Source organism: Monodon monoceros, unplaced genomic scaffold, assembly GCF_005190385.1.
Source record: "Monodon monoceros isolate NGI ecotype Baffin Bay Population unplaced genomic scaffold, NGI_Narwhal_1 Super_Scaffold_5, whole genome shotgun sequence".
Lineage (NCBI taxonomy): Eukaryota > Metazoa > Chordata > Mammalia > Artiodactyla > Monodontidae > Monodon > Monodon monoceros.
The window spans coordinates 83,815,528-83,829,773 of record NW_021703782.1 but is presented as its reverse complement, the minus strand read 5'-3'; the positions used below and the strand labels follow the sequence as shown (position 1 = coordinate 83,829,773).

The 14,246-nt window shown below is 36.0% G+C and overlaps 1 pseudogene; it reads left to right on the top strand.

The window, feature by feature from the left end:
- Window positions 1-298: 298 nt before the first annotated feature.
- LOC114884470 lies at window positions 299-11,807 on the top strand (annotated as a pseudogene).
- The last annotated feature ends 2,439 nt before the right edge of the window (window positions 11,808-14,246 follow it).

Here is a 14,246-nt window from a genome sequence, read left to right as displayed (position 1 = left end):
ATTTGGTAGATATTAAAACATTCCCAATAGGAGTGCAGTGTGCCCTATTCATAGAGTAGGCCCATAATTACATCTCACAGGAATCCAGGCTCAGCTTGACACCTTCTCCCTTCTTGGGCATCATGGTTTACTGGTTCACTTCTTGCACCACAGCTTCTGGAACAAGACCATTGTCCCTCTCTACTTTCAAAAGGATGCCCTGGGCTGCTACATGGTGCAAGAAGAGGCATCTCTTTACTTTGGCTAATGTCTGCCTGAAAGATCTGATTGTTACCTTGGAGAAATTGTGTTCTGAAAGATGTGGTGGAATACAAAGTCTTTCAAAGCTATGGAGTTTCCCTCAGGGAGTAACCAATTAATTCCTTGGTGTGATGCCTTGACAAGGATCCATGTCAGTGTTCCATTAGACTGGTATGATGCTGCCAAGTTTGTTATGAGATGGCTCTGAAGGCATGCAAATAGTGGCAGTGAGCTTCCAACTCTTTTCTAGCCGTGCAACGCTCATCTCAGCAAACTTCACAACCTAAAGGAAAGTTCTTCATGGCAATCAAGGATCTTCCAGCAGTAGGAAAACAAAAGAATACTGAGAATTCACATGATGTCGCTCTCTTGTTTACTTTGAAAGCACTTTGGAATCTTGAAGATGAATCTCTAGCTGCCTGCAAGCAATTTATTGAAAACTGAGGACTGGCACTCTTCATTCAAGGCTTGGAGAACAACATAGCTGAAGTCAGAGAACTCTCTTCCAAGCTAGTGACTGAAGATGTATTGAAGCATATCAGCAGTTTGCTTCACAGCAAAGAAGTGGAAGTCAGTTGTTTTGCTGCAGGCCTCATATACCATCTGATATCTGATTAACAGCCTTGAATATTCCATGATCTTCATAGGAGTGCTCTTTTCCAGGAACTGCATGGAAACATCCAGAAATGGCCAAGTTCAAGGTGTAATATGACAGCATTTGTGACCTACAGATACTTCTTGGTACTGATGCTGAAAACTCACCTTCTGTGCACCAGTGCCAAATTGAATCTCAGAGACAGATTTTTGTGTGAAATAGAAAAGAATAGTTTTATTGCTTTGCCGGGCAAAGGGGGACACAGTTGGCTCATGCCCTAGAAACTGTGTCCCAACCAGGGGGGATTTGGTGAGGAGGTTTATAGCAGTGGTTCAAGGGCGGGGTTGCTGATAAGGATCAGGGTATGTGTAGAGCCTGCATTGCTTTAATCTGGCCACAGGTGGTCTCCTGATGAGCTTCTATGGTTCTCAACGTTATCAAACTGTGACCTTCTCTCTGGAATGAAGAATGCTTCATCAAGTAGTAACATCTCCCAGTTGTTGGGAGTTTGAGTTCTGCAGAAGAGCTCAAAGATATTTTTATGTGTACTCGAGTCAGAACCAGGATCCTGCCCCAAGGCTGCGCTATTGTTTCTTGACTGCTCCTCCCTTGTCTCTGTATCCCCTCCCTTCCCTGATTAGCAACCGTTTGAACCTACCCTTTGGAACTCAGGGAAGGTCATGGAAGCTGAAGCCTAGCCCCAAGAAATGGGGAATACAGAAAGGCTTCCATGCCCAGGAGCCCCACAGGGTCCTGCTCAGTTTCAGTACTACTCTGGTCACTCTGGGCTATGTATCATGTCTGCTGTAAAAACCCCAGCAAATACTGCAGCTATTGTGTGGCATCTAGGAGCACAGTGAGGCAAACCCCAAAGCACAGGGGATCGCAGCCTTCGTTCTGGATGACTTCAGAATTTATTTCAGCAATTTTCAGAAATACCCCTCTGTGTTGAATGATCTTATTAACCTAAGGGACTCCACAGATATATAACATATGTAATACATATAGAGACAGCTTCAACAAAATATATAATGTATAAATATTACACACAGATATGTGTATGTGGTGTGTATATATATATAATATTTTTTACTTTATAATTTTGGTTGTAAATGGTGGTACATTTATTTTAAAAATGATTTTATTAGTTATTTGTTGTTGCTTAACAAATTACCCCACAACTTAGAACTTAAAAGCAAAAACATATATTATCCCACATAGTTTCTGAGGGATCAGAAGCCTGATATGGTATAACTGAGTCAAGTTAGATGATTCTGTCTCAGGATCTCTCAGGAGGTAGCCTTTACCTTGTTCAAGAGGGAGTCAATAATTTCAGCCCACAGTCAAGGTCGTGCACACCAGGACATGGTATCATTGGGAGCCATCTTGGAGGCTGGTTACTACAATTTCACACTTTAAACTCAAACTCAAAGTACAGTAAATCCCTCCTAATTACTGTTTACTAAAAATATTTAATGAATATATTTGGTTTGTCACCAGAAGAAAAAAGAAAACTATAGGCAATGAAGTCTATTAGAAAGTGCCTGGGTGGCAACCTGGGTTCCTGGGTTCTTCTTCCATTAGTAATTAACTGTGAAACTTTCAAAAAATTATCTGTTTGCGACACAGATTCCTCATCCATTTATTTATTCAACAAATATAAACTAAACACTTATGCATTACTCCAGATGTTGGGATACATTAGTATAAATATTCCTGCTCTTATGGAGATTACCTTCTAGTTGACTTCCAAATCAATATGCAGCTGTAAAAATCAGGTTAGAGATCTGTTTTTATAAAGACAAGTGAAAGTCTATAGAAAAAGTTCCAAAGGCCTGGGTTTAAAGCCAGGAAGTAGGACACAGATAATTCCCAAATTGCAAAGTATAGAGCTAAAGGCAATCACAAAATCAAAATGTTTGGACTTCATTTAAATGGAACAACATTAGGGAAGAAGCTGAACATAGGGCAACCACCAGAGCAAAGGGGTTCAGGATTTGAAAATAGTAGAGCTTGAAGCAACTCCCCAAGTCTTTACTGAGTAGTCATATGTAATTTTTATTGGGGAATTTAAATTAAGCTCTGTGTGGGAAGGGAGCTGTTAAAGAAGCAATTCTAGCTTGATCAACGTACTAAGACTATGCTCCTGTTAATTGTACAGCAATATATTTCCCAGGATACATGGCAGGAGACACTAAGATAATGCTGTGTAATCACAGGGTTTTAGAAAATGTATCTTCTCACTGAGGCCAACACTTTTCCATATAATATTTCTGTACTGATTAACTAGGGGGGGTTCACTAGGAATGAATCTTACTGGACCTCATATAAAGATGGCAATATTATGAAAGTTGAAGCAAATAAGGCAGGAACACTCCCCCAGTGTACAGAGATTTCTAGCATATTTTATGAATTTCTTTCATAGAGTGTTTTGTTACTGAACCAAACTTAGGTCTGCTTGTCCACTGGCAGTAAAGCCAGTCTGCTGACACCAGGTTGTGATGAAGGAAAGAGCAGTGTTTACTGTAAGGGGCCAGGTAAGGTCAGGGCAGCTAATGCTCAAAAAACACAAACTTCCCAGTGGTTTTCAGGAAAGCATTTTTAAAGGCAAGGTGAGTGAGGGTAGTTGCAGGGTATGTAATCAGCTGTGCACAATTCTCTAATTGTTTGATGGTGAGCGTCATAGCTAGCGTTTAACATTATCAGTCCTCAAGCTCCAGTAGGCCTGGGGGCTATGTGCTCATGGTCCTCAAAGTCGTTAACTTCTTCCATTTGGTGGGGGTTTTAGCATCTGTAAAACAACTCAGGAAATGTGTATCAGGTACTGTTATCTAAGTACTGCAGAGAGGAACTAAAGATTCTGTGACCACTATATGGCTGATTTACTGTTTAGATTGTTACCAGTTCTCCTGGGCCGACTGCTACTTTTGTCACTACGGTGTTCACATGCTTTCAATCATTAATTCTTGAGCCAGGCTTGTGTGACTCGGGGGAGGCCTGGGAGACTACAGGTTTCCACAAACAAAAGGCAGGCAGAGGACATGGGGGGAGGAAAGGCCCCACAGGGTCCTGCTTAGTTACATTTTGTTGATCTTTTTTTGTTTGTTTGTTTGTTTGAAGGGGGAGGGGAAGATTTAAAGAACTCCTAGATTTTATTGCATAGTCAGTATGTGCAGGAATCCTTGTGAGTATGTGTAGGGGGAGGGGCTCATATTTGTGTGAAAAGGAGTGTTCTGAGCAGAGTAATATGTATGTTCTCAGCTGAGGGTGTCTTTAATTTCTCAGTTAAATACTTCATTTAAACATCAAAAAATGGCAAGCAGAAGTTGGAAAGGCTTCTGGAGGTTTAGTACAAGAGTACTCTAAATTCATCTTTACTGCTGGTTGAACAGAAAGAATTCAGGAGAACAGGAATCTGGAGGGTGGTGCAGAAGGATCCAGGGGTTTGCATTTCTGGGAATATCCTGCCATCTATACAGCCTGTAATCAAATAAGGCACAGCTAGTGAACAGGGCTCAGGCACTGGGAGCCTAAGTATTGCAATATCATTGTGAAATACAACAAAAGCATAGGGTCACACTGGGTCCCTAGAGATCAGGGATTGCTTTGAGGGTATAGTGGAACTATTCGCAGAGTTGCTGAACTACAATGGATATTACTTCTCTTGATCTCAAAAGCTAGATAGAAATTTTAGCATAGATTCTCATAAGATGGGATTAGATTATTGCAGTATCCAAACCAAGAGGGGAAACACAGAAATAGGAAAGCATAATAAGATAAAGAACCAAAGACTGGGGCCTTGAGAGATTTCCATAGCTCTTGGGATATACAGATACCTTGTCAAGAGCATTAAGACAGCTTAGGTATACGGTCTTTAGGTAATAGGAGCCATAAAAAATACTCTTTTATTGTCGTTGTTTTTAAATTGCTGTCTCATTATATGTAGACAAACACTTTTTTGGAATTTTTTCTAGTTATATAAATATTCCTTGAAGGAATTTCCTAATACTACATATGTGTTCGTTATAAATGAGAATTAAATAGGTTAACATACGTGGTTGTATTACTTTGAAATGTTTAGGACAAAAATGAAATAAATTGGGATTAAAATATAAATATCGATGGACTTCCCTGGTGGTGCAGTGGTTAAGAATCTTCCTGCCAATGCAGGGGACACAGGTTCAATCCCTGGTCCAGGAAGATCCCACATGCTGTGGAGCAACTAAGCCCATGCACCATAACTACTGAGCCTGCACTCTAGAGCCCATGAGCCACAACTACTGAGCCCGCGTGCCTACAGCCCGTGCTCCGCAACAAGATAAACCACCGCAATGAGGAGCCTGTGCCCCGCAACAAAGAGTAGCACCTGCTCGCTGCAACTAGAGAAAGCCTGCATACAGCAATGAAGATCCAATGCAGCCAAAAATAAATAAATATTTTTTTTAAATTGCCATCTCTCAAACCACTAAAAAAAAAAAGTTAAAAAAATACAAATATTGAAAAATATAAATATTGATACTTGATTTAATACTTGTATTATGAATTAAAGAAAAAAGAATTCCTAAGAATTAGCGTTGATATTTAGAATTTTTGCAATATGATATCAGTAAGTTGAATAAAGAAGGAAAAGAAATTTTGAAAGTGCTGACCCACTGATTTAAAAGAATGTGTGGCAGAAGTAGAAATAAACAAGGAAGTAGCTATTCCTAATGTTTCTGTTATCTTCTACTCAGTAAGTACTCCCAAATGTCCATTTTTTTTTTTCCATTCTCTCTTCTGTGCTTCTTATTCTCTTTTAATTAACTATTTGCCATCTGCTTTGGGGATTCGCATTGACGTAGGTACCTGAAATCCAGTGTCTCAACTGCACTCAAACATTTCTATTTCTTTGTGAACATCCAGAATGGATGTTTGTTTCTTTAAGGAGTAAGAATTTTGCAGTGTTTGCAGTGCGTGATCCTGCTGTAATATGTCTTGATTGTGATATTGTTTATGAGAGGATATATTGCAGAGGGGTCTCTGAAGTTTGATAGCCCAGGTTCGCTTGAAGTTCACCACTTTCTTCACATACCAGAGGTCCTTGTTCGCTGATACATTTTCTGATTTCTCAAGTAATAATGTATGTGTCAAGAGAACAAAACAAGTCAAAATAAAATCATAGAAATGAAAATAGTGACTCATACATGTTAGGCATTCAGCAAAATATTTAATTAAAGAAATGAATGAATGGAACTAAACCCTTTGTAAACTGATAATGAGATATATTCAATGGAAAGTGTCACTTTTCCTCAAAAAGTTAAAAAAGAAAGTATCAGATTTCTTCCCCTTAATATTTTCAGTTGTAAAATAGCATAAGTAACCTAGTAGAGACTAATGTATCGCACATTTGACAACTGTCAGAATTTTGACCTCTGTAGGGGTCATATGATCCTAATCAGCCTAATCTAGATTATAAATGTTAAAAGCTGGTATTTCAATGAAATGAACATAGTCTGAAGCCATTCTAGAACAGAAAGTGTGCTGTTCATTTTATTTTCCCAAATGATTATGTTATCACAATATGATTTACTAAAAAATCCTTTTCTCTCCCTGCTGATTTGAAATCTAAATATCAAGAAAAATTTCATATATATGTCTATAACTTTCTGGCTCACAATTCTTTTCCATTGCTTGCCCTACTAGTCTCTATGCCAGAACTATAACATTGTAATTACTATATCTTTGTCATATTTTAGTACGTGGGGGAACAAGTTTCTTTTGATTTCACTTTTTTGTAAAAAATTATTCTATTCAAAGTTTTATTCTTCCTGCTGAATATAAAACTATTTTAAAGTTTCATTAAATAAGTACTTATATTAGAATTGTATTTATTTATATTTTATATTAATTTGCATAGAATTAACATCTTACTAATTTTGGGTTTCCTGTTAGGGAGTCAGTCAGGTCCTATTTTGTGTCTCTAAAAAAATTTGTGTAGCTTCCTTTATATTGGTGATTCTAACTACTTGTTTGTTTTTATGATATTGTTCATCACAATTGTTTTTATGAATTAGGTCTTGCTTTGTATTGCATTTTTTTCAGGATAATTTAGATATCTAGGGAAACTATACTTTTCATATATTTGTTTTATAACTACCCATTTTACTTTCATGTTAGATAGCATAATTGTTTTCAGTGGATTCTCCCCAGGTTTCAAGTAGATAGTCATGTCATCTTCAAATCATAAATGTTTTTGCCATTTCTTTTTTTAAATTATAGGTCTTATTTCCTCTTCATGATTTATTATATTGTATATAAAATCCATAGTTATGAATTGCAGTGATGATAGTGAACATATTTAAATGGAATGCTGTGTTTCACTGAGAGGTTTTGATTTTAAATAATTACTCTGAAATAAATTAAGACTTTTCAGATCATGTATTTTTGAATTTACCTTATTAACATGGAATGTTACATTAATAGAATTCTTCATATTGCTGAACCATCCTTTGATATCTTTTTTTATATGGCTCCTCTTCACGTAATAGACAATATAGCCTCCCTCACTTTTTCAAGATTTACCACCTTTATCATGAGTATTTGAGTAAAAAAAGTCCATGTTTTATTTCCACTCAGAAGTTGGTCCATACTCTAGTATATTTCATTGTTTTCTGGCTCCTAAGCAGTATTCTTAACTTCTGTGGCTGCTCTTTTCTCTTCTTCCTATGAGAGTTCGAGCAAGAAATACAGATTTTATTTTCATTTACTCAAAACATTGCCAACAAAAGTTGTTGTGCATAACACTCTCTAAAAGATTTCAAATTCACAATCAGAATTTTCTTTATTTTCAGAAACGATCTGCCATAGTCAATTTTTCGATGATTATATGTCTCCTTAGACTGTTTACTTTCATTTCTGTGACCTCTATTTCCTACTATTATCTTTTTCATAATTCAAATCACAGTTTGCCATACAGATAGTGCTATGTAGTAGGCATATTTTGCTAATAATTATATGTTGGCTTTAAAAAATATGAATTCACAAATAAAATTAGAAGATCACTTTTGTTTTTTAACTCTAAAATGTTTGTCAGGTTAATTCTGGCTTCATAAAACATTTTTGGAAAATTTTACATTATCCTCTATAAGCTTGAAGGTTTTATATTAAATTTTCTTTCTTACACGTTCAGTGGAATTAATCCTTCAAGCTACAGGATATGGCATCTTTTTGGTTAGTATTCCTTAGCAAAATTCTGTAATTATTGTAATTTAATTCACATCTGGCCCTTATTCCGTTTTAGTTTTTCCCAAATATCTTTCTCTTCAAGTTTGGTTGGTATCCTTCTAGGAGCTTTACCTATCTTTCTTTCTTCCTCTCTCTCTCTCTCTCTCTCTATCTCTCTATCATTTGTTTATTTTCCTGTTATATAGTTTGTCTGTCAAGTTAGATTGGACAGTTCTATTTGAATCACCTCCAGTGTTTACCATTCGTTATTTTATTATACAACTTTGTGTATACATGGGTAGTTTATACTTTTCAATTGAGCATGTTATTCATGCATCACTCATATAACATGTATCATTCATGTTGCATCTTCACATTATTTGATGTATATTCGTACATAAATTAATAGATAAGCATATATCATTGATAAACAAAATACATGCATTTATAATAAATACATATTTATTTTTGTATAACAATATATGAAACAATTTATATTAAACTACACACACACACACACACACACACACACACACACACACACAGCATTATCTTGGCCTCCCCTACAATCTTACCTATGTCAATCACAGTGACGTTAATTTTGAGAGACCACTTTTGCATATTTCTAGTGATAACACAAATTTTATGATATGCGTAAATACTTTTAATAATAGTATTGGAATATCAATTATATTTAAGGGAGATTAGGGAAATTAGCTATGCTCAAGTATCTTTCTGTTCATAGTTAGTTTCTTTTCTTCTCTTTTCTTTTTTTTGGCTGTGCCACGTGGCTTGTGGGATCTTAGATCCCCAACCAGGAGACCAAGACCAGGGATTGAACCCAGGCCCTTGGCAGCGAAAGTACAGAGTCCTAACCAGTGGACTGCCAGGGAATTCCCCTCAAGTTTCTTTTTAACAATATGAATTTTGGCACTGCCTTTTAGTTTACCCACCATGTATCAAGTCTTAACTTACTCTTTATGTAACAATAAATGTATGCTGCTTTGAGATGTGAACTCTTTGATGTTTACAAATGGATGACTCTCTACTGTAACTACAGTTGAGTGTCCGGTATGAATAGTGTCTTGAGTTTCCCTGGAGATTATCAATATTTGATTTCTTATTAACTTAAACATGGAATGTAGTATGTGCTTATGTATTGGGTATTCAGTGTATGTATAACTGAGAGTAGGATTCGTACCACTTTGCATACAGAAAAGCATTTTCTCAGCTACATAGTGGTACAGTACAGGGAAGACGTTAAAAAAACCTTGCAGGCACAAATTATTGGAACCTGTTTGGTCAGCAAAGATGTTATGCAGTCTCATGAAAACAAACTCTGCTGAAAAATGTCTTGTGCTTTCCTGTTTTAGAGTTACCTGAAAACATGGCATAGCCAAAATTGCATTAACTATGGATAGAGTCCTGTTTTGAAATGTAATTGGAAATTTGGCTGGAAGTTTTTTACAAGAGTATTTATAATAAATAGAGTCTAAAATTATACCATCCATAAAGGTTTGGTCAGAGAAATTGTTATATTGATTTTATGGTGCCTTCAACAAATTAAACTTGTTTTCCTAATGCATGTAATGTTTAGAAAAATATTCATATATATCCTTATTAAATGTTTGTTGCTAGATTAATTCCACCATAATTCTCTTGTTTTATTAATAATTAGCTTCAAATGATATTTTTTTCAAAATATTTTGAAAGCTACTCCAATATCTTGGTTTAAATAAGTAATAGGGACATATGAAAGGACTTACTTAGTCAACCTTAACTCTTGCCTTTGTGCCAGCCTCTGGGTTAAGAGAAACTCTTTTGGAGGCATTGAAAGGCCAAATAAAGGAATAGTCATGAGCATTTGGCTTAAAAAATAAGGGAAAAACTTGTGCTAGATGAGCTGCCTCAATATCTGCAGAATATGCTGCTGTGTCAGGCAAATGAGTCAAAAGACATTTGACTGAATACTTAAAGTACAAAAAGAATTAGAAGGTAGGCAGCGTAGATTCTAGTTCCTGCCCTGGCCTCATTACTTACTAATGAGATTTTACCTATAAAATGAGATTTATGCTATCCTTTCTATCAGGTAGCGAGATTTTCATATGTGGGATGATATATGTGAAAGTGCTTTGTAATACTAGCTAAATAATATATACTGTCATTAATGAATTTTGCCTCGTTTGATATGTCAGCTACCTTTATATATGACCTCATTTAATCCTTACACCAACACTATGGTGATTATATTTTTATTAGTATTTTGATACTGAGGAAAATGAAGCTTAAAAGTGGTTAAGTAACCGGCCCAGGTTTACACAGCAGAGATAGTAGAGCTGGAGTTTGATATGCAGATACGTCCATTATGCCAGACTGTTTCCAACATAAAGCTATTAAGAATCATTTTAATTAATGGTAAATAGGTAAAGTAGACTTAATGTATATCTAAATTTTATTCTAGATCTAGTATTCTGTGCTTCTAACTAGTGTATTTCTCAGTATACCTGTCAGAAGATTTTTGAACCTCATGTAAATTTATAAGAACTTATAAATGCCTAGTACTGTTCTGGGAACATTCCTGTCATAATCTAAAATAGAGATAAAAGCATAAAAGGATAACCAGGAAAAGAAGGAGAGAGAAGAAGGATTGCTCTGAGAACTTGTAAAAAATGGTATTAGCTTAGACAGCAGTGTCAGGAATTAACAGTAATGTCTAAAGAGAAATGTTTTCAAGCAACATATGAGTTAATTAAAAGGAAAGTATTCCAAATGTTTGTGATTCCCTATTGAACAGTCTCTGAAAGTAAAGCATCAGAAACACACTGCATATTAACACTATGATTAACACCTTATTGAATTTAACAAGGTTTGCTATGATAAGGATAAGAATACTGCTTTACACTTCATAGGACTTTACAATTTTACTTATCATTTATAAGAATCTGATCTCATTAAATTTATCCTCAAGTTTTACCTGGAGCCTAGTTATGATGACTGAAATCTGACTAAGGCTGAAGGGAAAGCATCTTATGTCTATTGAACAATCACTACATACTAGGCACCCTCTATTCCACACACCTCATCTCATTTAAGATTCACGGCGGCCCCAAATGCAGATTTTATCATAATCATTCCACTATTGCTGATGAGGCTCAAGAGCTTTAAGAGGATACAAAATTAAAAACTAATATGTTTCTGAACCAGTACTTGAATCTTCTAAATCTATTATTTATCTTAAAATATTTACTTATTCAGGAAAGGTTGTCATGGACTATCTACCTCATCCCCACCAAAAGCATATTATAAAACCATTATCAAGTGAGTAAAATGAAAATACAACTTAAACTGGAGTTACATAAAGCTTAAATTACCGCAGCTTCTTGTGCCTCTTCCATGGTGTTAATAAGCACAGTAAATTTCTGGTATTTCACTTTCAGAGATTCATTGGAAAATTGCATTCTGTTGGAATTCCATCCGTTTACTTAACTCATATACTTCCTGAAAATTTTTTTGTCTGGTCATTTATTACTCGGTCTTAAAGTCTTATCCTCAGCTAATACATACTGAAGATGATGACGAGGTTGATGAAAATGACGATGATAGGAATGATAACGATGACAGAAGCCTTACTGTGTACCAGACACGAGGAAATTTTGTACTTCAAGAGGGAAAAAACACATACTTGGTCTCACAATTATACTCTGTTTTGCTGGTAAAAGTAGGTTTGAAGTTGAATGCCTGTGTTGTTTTATACTCATATGTTAAATGATGGTGTTTAATTAGTTTCCCAAATTTATTTTCCTGCTGATGTTTAGTTGAGGGACCAAAACTCAAGAACCAAGTCTAGAGAAAGATGGCAACGTAATCCTTTTTTCTTTTCTTTTTTTTTTTTTTAGTCTTCAGGCGGAGATATACTATTTCATTTTATTGCACTGGAGCTCTTTCCTAACTTTATTTAATTGCACCCAAGTTCTCTCAGGATATAATAAAAGTAGGAAATTTAAATTTTAAGTTTAACCTTTTATTAAAAATGTCTTCATTTCATTTAAAAAAAAATCATGGTCATCTTGTGATTGAGAAGTTCCTAAAAATGTCTGAGAGACTGGTGCTTCAGTCCCACAAGATGTCCACTTGAATGAGAGCCCAGAAAACCTTCTGTGTGTGCATGTGTGCGTGTTGTGGGGGGGTGGTTGGTGGAGAGAACATCCTCAGGAAAGGAAGAATCCAAGTCTTAGGTACAGTCCAAGTTTACTGAAGAAGGACTAGAAGAGAGGAGAAGATCTGAATTACGGAAAAGGTCTTTCACTCGTTCCTTTACCCGTATGTCTCCATGAAGTAGCCTGAAAGTGTGAGCTTTCCATGAAGTGAAATTGAAAACTCTTATTTCACTCTGTGAATGCAGCTGTATATTCATGTAACATTTGGCTGCAAGTAGTCAACAGCCAGCTTAATCACAAAGGGTTTAACAATGGAATAATGCATGGTCAGGAAACACAGCTAAACCCCATGAGGGATTGAAACCAGGAATTTGCATGTGAAGAGCTAAGTTTATTATATTATTCTTCTCAGTGAAGCCTTGTTTATCTCTTGCATTTCTCTGAGTGTTGGTTTCATTCTTTTTACTCCTATAGTTTATTTACTTTAAGAATATTATTGTACATAATTTTGTGCATATTATTAAAAGCCAGCCTCAGCCCAAACTTTCCATAATTTTATACCTGTCCTTTAAATGAGAGGTTCCCCTGATCGGTCTATATGACCAAACTCTGTCCCATAATTCTCTATCCCCTTATCTTCCTTTGTCTTAATGATCATATAGCTACCTCACATATTACATATTCATTTTATTTAAAAAATTTTCTCTCACCCTCACCAGACTAGAAGCCCCTGGGGAGCACATACATTATCTGTTTTGCTTCCCAGAGTCTAATATAATGCCTGTCAAGAAGTAAATATACAGTACATGTATGTTCAGTGAATGCCGGACAAATCTCAAAGTCCAATCACAAACGTGAAAATAACTGACCTGTAAACTAACTAAATAGACACATAATAGGTGAGTTCATGTGTGAGAGAGAGAGCATATAAAAGGCTTCCAAATACAGACTGCCTGGAAGTAAGTATTGCTAACAGGGGAACAGCCCGGCTGGCTGTCCTCCTTTTCCTTTCAGACTCAAAAAGATCATTACCAAGACCGTAATCAGCCTCTTCTCAGTAAATTAAGAGTCTACTGTCACTCCACTTCTTGGGAGAATATCCAGGGGAAGTGAGGGAGTGCTCAGCCAAGCCAAACCTTGCCCCAGTGATTTCTTTCCATATATTGAGTTGGCCAAAAAGTTCGTTCGGGATTTTCCGTAAGATGTAACCACTATCATTTAATATATGAGTATAAAAGGACACAGACATTCAACTTCAAACCTACTTTTACCAACAAAACAGATTATCATTGTGAGACCAGGTGTGTCTGTTTTGTCCCTCTTGAAATAAAAATCTCCTCGTGTCTGGTACATAGTAAGATGTTTTTACCCACTTTCTCCTTTTTTGAAATCATTTCAGATATTAAACTAACAGGATTTGGAGTTAGATAGAAGTGTGTTAAATTTTTTACCACTATGGACTGTTAGCTTAATGAGTCATTTAATCTCCCCAAATGACAATAATAGTACATTCCTGGGAGTTGTCACGTGGAATAAAGAAGATAACGAATTTAACCATGCCTTCTACTCTTCAGAGCCCTCCAGAGTGGCATCTTGTAATTCTCTGTAACAGCCCTCACATCACTCAGATCAGCACATTTTCTCAGATGCCCCTTTCCCATCACATTACTTGTTATTCCCTGCCTTGGGTGGCCTATTTTATGTGGCTATAGAGAAAAGAGTGTTGCAAAATAGATGCAGTATAGTCCATTGAAGGTCAAAGATAGATAGGTAGGTAGGTAGGTATGTAGGTAGGTAGATAAATAAATAAATAGATTGATTGATTGATTGATAGAATCAGTAGATTTCAGTTTCAATATTCATTACCTTAAGTTTCTAAGAGTATGAGTCAACCAGTAAAATGTGGCTCTTGAGAAAGTGATACAGCCAAGTACCTCATAGAGTTTGTTGTGAATGTTAGATGAATACATTTATGTAAAGGGATCAGTTAGTGTTAGCTATTACTATTATAACTCTAGTGTATTTCCTCCACAGTCCTTTGGCTCCTCTGT